Source organism: Lathamus discolor, chromosome 3 (assembly GCF_037157495.1).
Source record: "Lathamus discolor isolate bLatDis1 chromosome 3, bLatDis1.hap1, whole genome shotgun sequence".
Taxonomy (NCBI): domain Eukaryota; kingdom Metazoa; phylum Chordata; class Aves; order Psittaciformes; family Psittacidae; genus Lathamus; species Lathamus discolor.
In genome coordinates, this window is record NC_088886.1 from 48,670,275 (window position 1) to 48,682,869 (window position 12,595).

Consider the following 12,595-nt stretch of genomic DNA (forward strand, 5'->3'; position numbering starts at 1 on the left):
ATTTGTGTTATACCTTAGTTACTGGGCTGTTCTTAACCCGTGGGAGTTACATTCTCTCGATTCTCCTCTCCATCCCTATAGGAGCGGGGGGGGGGGGGGGGGGGGTGTTGGGGGGGGTGAAGGAAAGAAAGAAGGAGAAAGGCGAGGGGGAGTGAGTGAACGAGCTGTGTGGCTCGGTTTAAACCACGACAGCATGTTACATCCAAATCATTGTTTTCTCTTTTAGATGTAGAAAAGTAACCTTCTTTAAGGCTTAGGTTATTCAGTAATGAGCTCCACAGACACTGTGGTGAGTTGTGCTGGATTATTAAGGTCAAAATGCTCGTTCTTCAAAACTAAGAAATCTCTAGTGCAATTTCCTCCTCATTTCAGATTTCAACAACTATATCTCCATGTATACACTTGGTATTTATATCTTTGAAAACTGGAATAGAAACCTGCTAGCACTGTTCTGGAAAAAAAAAGAAAAAGAAAAATATCAATGTACAGAGGTTGATCAGAAGTTATTGGTGGTCACTTTGAAAGTATGAGACAGTAGAGATCCAGAAACAATGCTTGCTGACTGCAGAGAACTGCAGGAATGACTGGGAGAGAGGAGTGAAGTCACTTTTCAAAGACATACCAGGCTTCATATTGAGGTTCATGGTTTCAGAAACAAGTCACCAGGTGAGTGCGCACAGAAATAATTTCTTTTATATGAATTGTTTTGTGTCACATCTGCTTTAAACTGTGCAGCATAAATTGCTGTTAAAAAAACCCAAACATTTTGAGTTCTATCATTTTTGAGCATAACATCAATTTATTTCTCTGTGAGAAAATGTTCATAGCAGTGAGCAAATTCTGTTCATAATCAAGGGAAAAAAGACTCTTGAGACTCTTCATCTTCAGCACCAGGAAGAAAACTGTTTTCAAAATAGCTATAAACAGGAGTTGCAAGTGTCTTCAGCTGTTCACTCCCTGTTGCTTTGCAGCCAGCTTTTCATTACTGTCTGTAAGCTAAGGCTACACGCATTGCTGCAGGGACTCCCTTTTCCTCATCAGTTCTCAGCAGTCCAGGATTAAACATATATGATTGCTTAACATGTATCTATTAAGCTAGTAATGAATAATTGCTGAAATGGTTTCCTTCAGTGAATGATTGCCTGACATTTTTCTGGTATCTTTTATTTTAAGAGCTTATGCAAACTGAACTCCAAGTGAAAAGCTTCATTCTGAATCTCTGAAGCCGGTGACATTCTGGTCATGATCTCGAGAGGAAAGGCAGGAGGCCACATGGGTACAATTTGGGACTTTCTTATTCTGGTGCTTCTGAGGTGACAGTTTGAATGGGATTAAAAATCTGAACAAAATTGCTGTCCCAAAATCAATGCTCTGCCCTCTGCAGCTGAGAATAATTTTTTGAGGAACTGGAGTTGTCACTATGAAAGTGCTTAGGATCGCTGCTTGAAGGGGAATGAGTAATAACTGCTGGAAAAAATAAGCCCGGATCTGTACACATCCTGAAATATCAGTTCTCAAAATGGCACTTCATTATGCTTACAAGTGTACATATTTAGATGCATGCATCTAATATATACATTTAATGCAGTGAAATTAATGAGATCACTTGAAAGTTTTAAGTAGGAGCAGGTGGCTAGATAGTACAGAATAAGATTGACAAGAGAGGAAAGAGAGAAGGGAAGAGGCAGATGTGCAGCAGACTCAGGTTGTTTCTGTTATAGCTGTGTATTACCTTACAGAAGATAAGTAGGATTTTTTGCTGGAAGCATCCACTAGTGTTTTAAATGGGCTGGTTGTAGATCAAATGTAATACAAAGGGGAGTAGAAGGCTTAATGTAGAAATGTAAAAGAGGTACACAAATAACAGATGCTATTCTTCACTAATGAAATGGATTAAAAACACAACTTGAATTAAATTACAACTAAAAATTATTTCTTTTTTCCCACATCTTCCTTTCTAAATTGAATAAGACATAAGCCTTTGGGCTTCTAAGTGTTTAAGGTTTGCTCCTAATTAAATTCTTGACAAGCCTTAAAAACCTAAATGTAAAAGAAAAAAGTATTAATTGGACAATTTTATTTTGGAAACAGAAGCAAAATATATCCAGCAATACTGAATTCACCAATAATTTTTCAGTTCTTCTCTTACAAATTAAATAATATTTATGTCAAACTGTTTGAGGTTTTTTGGTCATTTGTTTTAGCAAATGGTATATTAGAGAAGGAATATCTTGTAGGTATACTGATGATGGATCTGAAACAGTCCGTCACAAAAAAGCCTAAAGATATGTAGGAGGACTGTGATGTCCTTATCACTGAACATTAGTAGATCAATAAAAAGGAGAAATGGAGCAGTAGTTCTGCACTTCTGACTGTGAAATACAGGATTATTTGGCTTATAACCCTGTATTAACAGCTGTGATCTCCCTTGAGGTCACAGCTGCTAGTTTGGGAGCCAGTGAACTATAGTGAAGTGTTAGCCAGGAGGTGCCGAAATGAAGCTTGACAGCAGGCAGAGATGCCTTCCAGCAGAGACAATTCCCCATACTACTCTGAACTGCTGGGTCTGTATAACAGAGAAGGTGCTCTTTGTTGGCTTGCTTTGATGAAAGCAAAAAAAAAAAGCAATGAAGTGATATGCTAACAATCTCTTGTTAACCTGTATTTGAGATCATTTAAGGTAAAAGTATATATAGAATAGCTCTACCCCTACCTCCACATTGCCTTCTGTGTTGAGTCATTTGATGAGTTAGTTTCTTGTGTTTGTTCACATTTGGTTTTTATTATCTAATTATAATTATAATTATTTCTCATTAAGTTTGTATTTTCTCCTAATAGGTCTGCTTTTATAGCAGTCTTAACTAAAACTAGATTTGAACTAGCCTGTAGTAATGATTTCTGTTATTATGGAACAGTAGGCTTCCAGCCTTCAATAGGTGATGCCTAATCAGCTATTGGGCACAACAGCAAAGATCATACTTGTGCTAAGGAGGAAAATAAAACCCAGTTAAAACTTGCCTTTGTGGTGTTATAAGTAGTGACAAGGATTCTTTGCTAAGCCCCTAAGCAAGGAAGGAAAACTGCAGCCTACTCCATTATTTCAGAAAGTTATCTCTGGGTGCTAAGCAGCCTGATAGAAATGAAAATAGTGAGTAATTTAGAAGTACACATATATACATTTTTTATAATTCGTATTAATGGAACTTTATTTTCCTTCTTTTATCTCAGAATGTTTTTATATCAATAGCAAAAGGCATAGGTTTAGTTTTCTGCTTAATAATTGTTCCTAATTTCAATGAGAAATACCTCTATTTTCCAAATAAATATTGTTTACCATATTACACATCAGCACACTCTGGGGGAGAGGATGTTCTGAAGGCCATCTCAGAGGCTCTGTGGTGGTTATAAATTTTGTTTTCACTTGGACCATTGGCTACCATGAAAAAGTGAAAATTAACTCTTGTTCTTGCTGTGAAAAGGAAATTCAGTTACTACTGGTACTGTAGTTGTGATTTTTTTTTTCCAAGTTACTTGATGTTAGTAAATCGATATGCCACTTTTAATGTTGAAAATAACATGTATTTTGTGCTATCATGTCACTGCTTGCCTTTGATCTGGCAATGAATCAGTGGTGCTAGTACTGAAGATCAAAACTGGGAACTGTGCTAGAGGAAGAATACAATAATCCCTGTTGCTCAGCCCAAATGATCTTCATGATACTTAGCTCTTCTTGTCTTTGCTGTTCAGTTGTATTCAGCATACTTGACCTTTGACATTCCTGTTAGTCCAGGCCTTCTCAGGATGTTCTGACCCTGGTTCCAGAGGAGCGTAAAGGAGATATAGTGAAGAACCCATTGGTGGGTACCCACCCTCCTCAGGCCATTGGGGAGGGCATGGACTGTGTTGAGGTCACCCTCAACTTCTGGCTAAGCTTTCCTTAGGGGGTGGCTGAGCCTTTATTATTAACTACCTTTTTGTAATGTGATTGTTGGACTTGAGGACTGTGCTGAGCTTCACAATGGATAAGAGGATAAAAGTATAATTCTTTCTTCAACTGCTTACAAACTGTAATCAGAACAAGATATTAATAGATGATAACTGATGGATATGTCTGCTTGCATCTGTAAGTTTGTGAACCTCACTTACTTGCATAACTGGATATTTTAAAAGGAGTCAACATTTTGTCAAAAGATTCATGACTGCCTGAGGTAGGCTGTCACCACTCTCATATTATGCAGATAGCTCCATAGGACTTATGTCCAGAATGACCATGTACAAACTTCTGGCTCAGAATGAATGTGGGAAATCCTATTTTGTGACTTTAGTATCTCATACTTATTCCTTGATGATAAAACTTAGTTGTACACTTGACTGTTTAGACTTGTGTTAAACAACACAAGTTTATATAATGTTGTTTGAACAAGAATATAAAGCAAAGTAGGATGGCATTTTAGAAAGATGGGAAGATAATATGTTACAGTAGAAAAAAAATAAGTATGAGAAGTATTGAAAATGCAGACTCTTAAAGTATAGAGAGAGCATTTTAGAAGATCATAGGAAGAGCAATCAAGAATGAAGTAATGTGGAATTAATTGTAGGTTACTTTATTCCATACATCTGAAAAACCTGAATTGGCTTAATTTCTGTGTATTCAGTGGTTCCATTCAGAAGTTTGTGTATGTCTATTAGGGACATCATAGTTTTCCTTTAAGTAGAGGAAACAGCACTATTCTAAATATCATTTTGCTGTAATTTTTTTCAAAATGTGACTGTTGTCTATTGAGTAATGTGATTACCTCTTTCTCTTAAGAGTCTGGACTGTGACTGACACCCATAGAAACTACTACTCCACAGATAAATGTTTAATTATTATTTGGAATTGTTTAGAATCCCCCGATGAAAGAAGCAGAAAGTGAAGAATGGCAACATGGTTGTAGAATGCCATTAATTTTACAGTAATTGACATATCCAGTGCAATCACTGAATTTTATGAAACCATCAATAACGAGCAAATCATACTTATTTGCAGTCATGAGACTTAGGCTGTCTCTCTTGTTGCAGCAGCTGTGATTCATTTCTTCTACACAGGGAGTGGAAAATGGTTTCCTGGAACAGGGAAAGGGTCAGATGGTGTCAGAGTCACTATTTCACATAGGCTTGTGTGAGGAGCATCAGAAGTATGCAAAACATTGCCTGTGAGACTACTCTTTGACTGTTTCATCTTTTCTTGCTTCTATTTGGAGAAGGCATTAACTAATTTAATACAGTAGCATAAAATAAACAGAAGGCTGAGGGAGATCATAGTCTGTTTGCCTTTTCATCTTTTGGCAATAGACTCTTCTTACAAATGATAGTGGGGGCAAATGTGACTAATCTGAAGTAGGTCATAAAGAAGGAAGGGAGACACTTCTTCCTTTTGTAAATCTCCTTGACAAAGTGGAAGTAGAAAGTATTTGTTTCCATGACTTTGCATAGAAACTTGCTTAGTTATATATTTCCTTATCTTCATAGAACTCAGAGACTTTCTCTAGATCTTAGATAGAATTGTTGATTCCGTTTTGGTTTGAAAGATCTTTCTGTATTTTACCTTCTGATCGTAATAAAGAGGATGTATATGCTCTTTTTAATTATGAAATAAATTCAAGATAGCAATGGAGACAGAAGTTCAGTACTCTTGAGTTGATAAACTGCTATTTACAGTCTTTATATCAACTTTTTTCTATTGCAGCCTAGGGTTTTATGAGCAGAGCTGTGCACATGATAGCATCTCTAACATGGTTTATTTAAATCAAGCAAGCCACAATGATAAAAACACACCCCAGTGCTGGATTTAGTCAATCTGTTGTAATCTAATAGTACATCACTATTAAGGTTCATAATGGGGTTTGTGAACTCAGTAGCTTCTTGTATAAATGTGATTTTATGGGATTTATATGTCTTTAATGCCAACTGTTCAAGATTTGTAGATGTTAAAATCGAATTTAGATGCCAGGCTCAAATGTATTCAGATGTTACAGTGTTGTTATTGGCTTTTCCCAAATGTCATCAAAATAGGTGAGCAAAGTAATAACTACCACTTGTTTCATAATATGCAAATAGTTAAAAAACAGAGATTTTCTTTTTACTTTTTCATTTTTCAAGTAGTAGATGGATTAATAACTGTGGTTATGAGTACAGAAACACAATAAGGTACAGTGATTCATGAAACAAAGTGGGAATAAATACTAACATTAATGTAGGGAAGAATATACTCTGTCACCTCATCTGAAATACTCTATTCATGCAGTAGTTAATTGCTGTACTAAATATGGTTCAGTTGCAGTATATTTGTTTGATTAAATTAGCATGTAATAGTATCTGAGCAATTCAAGAATATGAATCCAAGGACCTGCTTCTGGTGAGTGGAGTTACAAACTCTTCGTTCTGCTATGTACTTTGTGCCAAAACACTGAAGCACTCGGCGTAATGGGCAAATGAAGCCTCTGAGTGGCTCTTAATTGGGCTTTGGCTAAGGCGTGTACGACACAGCTCAAAAAGAAGAATGCCACAGTGCAGGGGGGGCTTAGAGGAATTTGAGGGGCTCTTTTGGGTGTTGCGATTTGTTCTTTGAATCCTAAAGTGGCTGATCTATGTTATTTTGATAAGATCACTGTAACTGAGATATTTGCAACTTGCACAGGAGGATGACTCTACAGAGAACATCAGGAAGTTGTGAGCACCAGACATGCTGTGGGAGACTGGCTTTTGGCGCCCAGCCAGCCTGCTGTGAAGTGATCAGCTCATGAATGGCTGTGCTGGCTGGAGGGCCAGAGTCATAACAGAGGTATGAAAAACCGATGTGTTCTCAGCTTTTAAAAAAATGTAACTTCAAACGAAATGCACTGAATGAAGCATTAATTAGAATATATCAATGGTGAGCCATGCTGCTGCATGATGAAGATAAAATACATGTAAGAAAGTACTAAGCCTGTACAGTGAGTGTTCTCTAAGCAAATTTGCCCCAAAGCAGTCAAGTCAATCAGCTTTTACATATGACTTGAATGCATTCTGATCAAGTCATGGAATGGTTTTCTTGGTCAGAAATAAACTTCTGCCTTGTGCTTGAGCATTTAGAGCCTTTAGTCAGTGTTGGCTAGCTGAAACAGAATCGGGAACTAGAGCCACTTGCTGTTATGGGTCATAGCCTTTCTGCTCCTTAATGCTATCAAAATGATGACTTGAGGGTGTTTTCAGTTAATGAGGTAATTACACTGTCCTGGATTTGACCTTGGAGTTTATTACTCATTAAGAAGAAATGAGAAGCTGAGATACATCTTTGTTGCTGGGCGCATCTTGACAATTTTGAGTGTAAGAGCCAATCAAAGCAAAAAGATTATGGTGGTGAATTGGAGTCTATAAATTTGCATATTAATAGTGTTGCTGAGAAAAACCTGCACAGTGATCACACACTTCTTTTAACTCTGGCTAATAATGGCTGTCAGCTGTAATGCAGGAATCCACACGCTGTGTGTTCACTGAGAAGTACTGATAGAGTATATTCACAAATAGCAAAACCAATAGTGCAAGGAAATACACGACTAAGAAAACTTTCTTGCATACCTGAATTGTCATTTGCTGAATAGGGCCTTCTATATAATTAGAATCCTGTACCCCTTTTAATCACAGCAACTTTAAATAAACAAATAAAAAAACCTAACCTTGTTTATGAAATGAATATTTCTCCATTTAGTCTCTTAAAAAAAAAAAAAAAAGCATTCTTTGAATACAAGGAGAAACTTCCTTTGCTGCTGTAAAATTAGGGATTTAAAAATATAATAGATAAATATAATAGATAAAAAGATATATAATAGATATAATAGATAAATATAATAGATATAATAGATAAAAAGGAATTAAGGTTTTAATAATTCACTATAAAGGACATGCGGCCACAATTTCCTCTTAGATGGCATATGTACGAAGAGTTGCTGCTGTGGCTATCTAGCAGGCAAATTGAGCTTCAGGAAAAGAAGAAGTAATCACACCTTTTTTTATTACTTCTAGTTGTGACATGGTGTAAAAGATTCTGATATAAACTTGGGTTCTGCAGAAATGGCAAAGAATAAATGCTCTCTTTTGGTCTAATGGGAACAGCAGATGGACCTCTGGAAAGCAGAAGGAAATGCTGCAATAGCTTTTTCATGCTGTGTATGTACATGGTGCCACGTTGGTTTCCATATGCTGTTGTTTGGCTGACACATGCTTTGTTTGAGACTGTGGACTTTCCTTGAATCTGTATTTCCTTCTCTCTTCTCCTCTTTCTTCTGTCATGAAGGAGATAACCATGATGGTCTGTCTCTTTATATGACAGCTCCAGCCTTTCTTCTCATTTAACCAGTGCCAGTTAACTCTTGACTCATTAGAAGGGAAAAACAGGCTAAAGATTTGAGAGATCAAAATTCATTCCTGTAACTTTATAACTTGGAACTTTTAAGTTGCTTTAAAAAAAAAAAAAAAAAACAGACAATTTTGCAGTCATCTTACAGGATGTACTTTTTTATTGTACTGCAATATCTGCAAAAAGATATCTATAATGTAAAGCTGATAGTAACAGTAAACAGTCATCAGAAGATATAATTTGTTTTATAAACATGTTTTCTTTTTACGTAAGCATTCCAATCACCAAAATTGAGCTTCATTATAGAAATGTTTTGGTATAAAACTTAAATTATAGAAAATTAGTTTCATGTATTAACGCAAGCAAAAACATGCATTTTTCACTCTGTGGAAAATAGTTGCTTCCCCTTGTAGGAAACACTTCCAAATGTTAACAACAAACATTTCAAATGTGATTTGAGCTTTTGAATATTTTTACCTTTAAATCAAAATCTTACCATCCTGATATGGAAATGAAAACTTCAAGTATGGAAACTGCTCATCCTATTTGAAGTTCAGTGAACAAATTTTAAGTGTCAGAACATCATCAACTAACATTGTTTTAATTTTTAAAAATGTAGTAGGAATTGACATACATTGGACAAGGAGATACAATTCAACACAACGAAATTAAATAGAACTGGTCTTGGGCAACAGAATTAGTTCTTACATTTAAGAGACCTTATAGGAAATAGTGCAATTAAGTGTAGCAGAAAAGGTGGATGTTACCTAGCTCAAACTTTGCTTAGCACTTCAGAATCAACTCTCCTAGAAAATGAGCAGCTACACATAAGTTATTTTGATAATACTTTTATTAATGTCCTTGGTTCACAGCTGAGCCTATTTTAATCTGTTTTCAGACATCTTCTAAATGATTCTACTGATCTTGGGAAGAAATGAACTTATATTAACAGTATTTCCTAGTGATGTAGTTGAGTACAGGAGTTCCAGTATGTTGTACAAAACAGTGAACAGCATAAAGAAAATCCAGTTGAAGACAGTTGTATGCTCTACTAGTCTAGTCTCTGCCTTTAGTGAAGAAGATGCAGAGTATTTAGTCATTCTTCTGGGATTTTAGTCATCCCTGATTCAGTTAAACCATTTTGACAGAAACATAATTAAGCTTCATTGAGTTAAGTACTGTTTTTCCAGCACTCTGAGAAAGCTATTTAATACCATGATTATACTTTGCAATTTGGCAGCAAATAAATATGACAGATATAAAAAAAAAAATAAAAAATTGTATGCTTTTAAGACTCAGACAAAGATTTCATCATGTTGTGACTTTTGATTTTGGTCATGTAAAGGTTGTTCTAAATGAGTGTATGAATGGAAATATAAAGCCAGGGAAATAAATTTCCTGCTCCTGTACTTTGACTGAAGTAGGTGTTTGGATTTGTGGTTGAAGAATTATTTTTCCTTGTCATGTCTTGTAGTTTTTCCTTGGGTGTAATTTTTCTCTGAGATCTGTATAAAGTAGTCTTTGGGAGCAGTGAATGATAGAGTTTCCTGAGGAAAAGAACTGTTTTCTAATTACCTGAAAATTTAAAGAGCTTTCCTTATCAAGCCACTGTAGTAATAGAGCAATGGTGCAGACATTTACACAAAGATGTACCTCTATTGTCTAAAATGCTTAGCCTGCTGAAAAGGAGACTACATTTTCCTTGAGGTATAATCAGAACAATAAAATGTAATTAGTCAATAAAATTTTCTAACATCTGTCTCTATCAAAAATGCAAAATCTGCCATGAGTAATAAATACATGACGACCATGATACCTGCTATCCACAGAACACAGAACAGTTCACTGAAGGTTATTAGTGATATCACAGTTAAGAAATTATTCAAGTATATTGCAGCTGATGGACTAAGACCAACATGGCAGGGAATGCATCCTCCTGACACTTACCCCGAAGCATTGTAATGACCTCAGAGTTTGTGTCAGTGAGAAGTCTAGAAAAATACCACAAGCCTGAAAAGTACTGCTATTTGTGTTCTAATACTTCACATAAGAAAACATCAACTGTGATAGGTTTGGTTTGCTAATGGCATAGAATTTTTATTCTCATTTGCATCAGAGAAGTAGATTTTGGATCCAAGGGGGGGGGGGGGGTGTTTCTTTTGGGGGGGGTTCCCCCCCACCCCCCCCAGATCAGTTTTAATCCAAATAGAAGGAAGATTCTTTGAGTTAAAGAATAATTTAAAGAACAATGTGATAGGTGGAGATGTAATATTTGGAATATGTGTTATGATTTTCAGATCCTTAACTGCTCTAGAGGCTCAGGTCACACTGACAGTCAAAACCATTTCTGGTTCTGGACATTTGTAATGATATCTCTCAGAAACCCAAACATTTAAGTATGTCCTTCTAATATTTGTATTGAGTATCTGTATTTAAAACTATAGTCAAAGATAATATGTAAGTAAGCCTCATAGCAAAATGAGAATTCTTGAATATTTTAACAAATTTGGTGGCATCACTTGGCCCATAGGATCAAATCTGTTAATATTGACCTCTCACTAAATCCTCTGTTCAAAAGGTCAGATTCTCAGATGTCAAATCTTGGCTGCCTACTGCTGTATGAAAATAGTATCAAGATGTACTTTTAAAAGGTTTCTAATTATTATTAGTAAAAAATCAGATCTTATTATTGTGAGAGAAATTATCCAAGCATCTGAAATGTAGAACATTTATTGAAATTTAAATTTTTACTTTGTTCCTACGTCCTTCCTGTTCACCTGTACAGCATTTTGGGAATCATTTAGGCAGTTTTAAAATTGGGCATAAATATATTCTTGTGGTTCAGAAATTAATTGAGAGAGGCTACTACTGTTGTCATCATTATAAATTACTACCTCTCTTTTAAGACAACACAAGTTTAAACAGATGCAAAAGACATCAAAAAGGAAATACCTGTTTCTGGTATTGGCATTTATTTGCAATGTGGCAGCTAGGAGACAGACATAGATCATGTTTCTATCAACTATTCCATAAAAGACAAACATGGGTAGTGATAAACACTTTTTGAAGCATTAATTTCCCTACATCCTCTTAGGTGTTGGACAGGATTCCATGCTAGCTGCAGAATGCAGGTTTTCTTTTGCAGATTCTTTAGGGAAAAGGTGAAAGAAGAGGGGGAAATAAGGAGGAAAACTAATGAGTAGAAAAGCAAGCACATAAAGAAGACAGAACAGCATCAGCTGTTATGTCTCACTTCTTAGCCAAGCCTATGGAAGGTGGCTGTGGGAGGTATTGTTGCATTTCACTAGTTTTGTAGGGATATTGTCCAGGATTAGGCTATTAAAATATCCATGTCTTCTGCAACCTGGAAACCAAAGAAACATTGGAAATAGCAGAAGATCTGCAATATACTTGGTTCAGGTTTCAGTGTATTCTTACTCATTTCTTTATTGAAATTCTTTTTTAAGGAGCAGAAATGGTATGATAAGGAGAATGTTACATTCTCTCATTACCTTCTCCATCTAGGCCTAATTTTCAGCATTCTCATTTTAGTCCATCAGCTTCTAACACACTCATTGGCTGGTCTTAGGCAGGTACATTCAAGTTGCCTTTTTTTTCCATTTGGTTTAATATTTTAATTTTTGCTGAATTTAATATTAATTTTTATTTAACCAGACTATTACTGCTTATGGCAATGTAGATAATAGGCTTATATGCAAAGTATTTGCTGCCATTGTATTGGTAGCTGCTGAGAACATGACATTTCCTTTTCAATACTGATTATCTTATTTCTTGGGGCATTTCTGTCCTTTAACTACTCAGTAGGGCAAATGTGCATTGTTCACCATGATAAAGAGGTATTATATTTTGGTATTCCTGGCCATCTCTGTAATACAATAAAATAAGAGCCAGCAGACAATTAACAGCATCTGTTGGCCTCTAATGATTGGCAACTTGACTTACAGTCTGTCATTCTATGGTTCTGGAACGACACATTTTCACTTGCAGCGCACTCTTCCACTGAACTTCTTACCCAAAGTCCTTGTTTCTGTCGCGTGTATTTTTGGTAGAGGGCATGTTTCAAAAGCAAACAAATTATGGATTTTTTACATATCTATGATCCAATCACGCTTCTCTATATATTTTGTAAAACTCGTACATAAAGCGGGACTTCATATGTTTTTGTGCTTAATAAGGGTTCTTTTTGAGTGAGCAGAA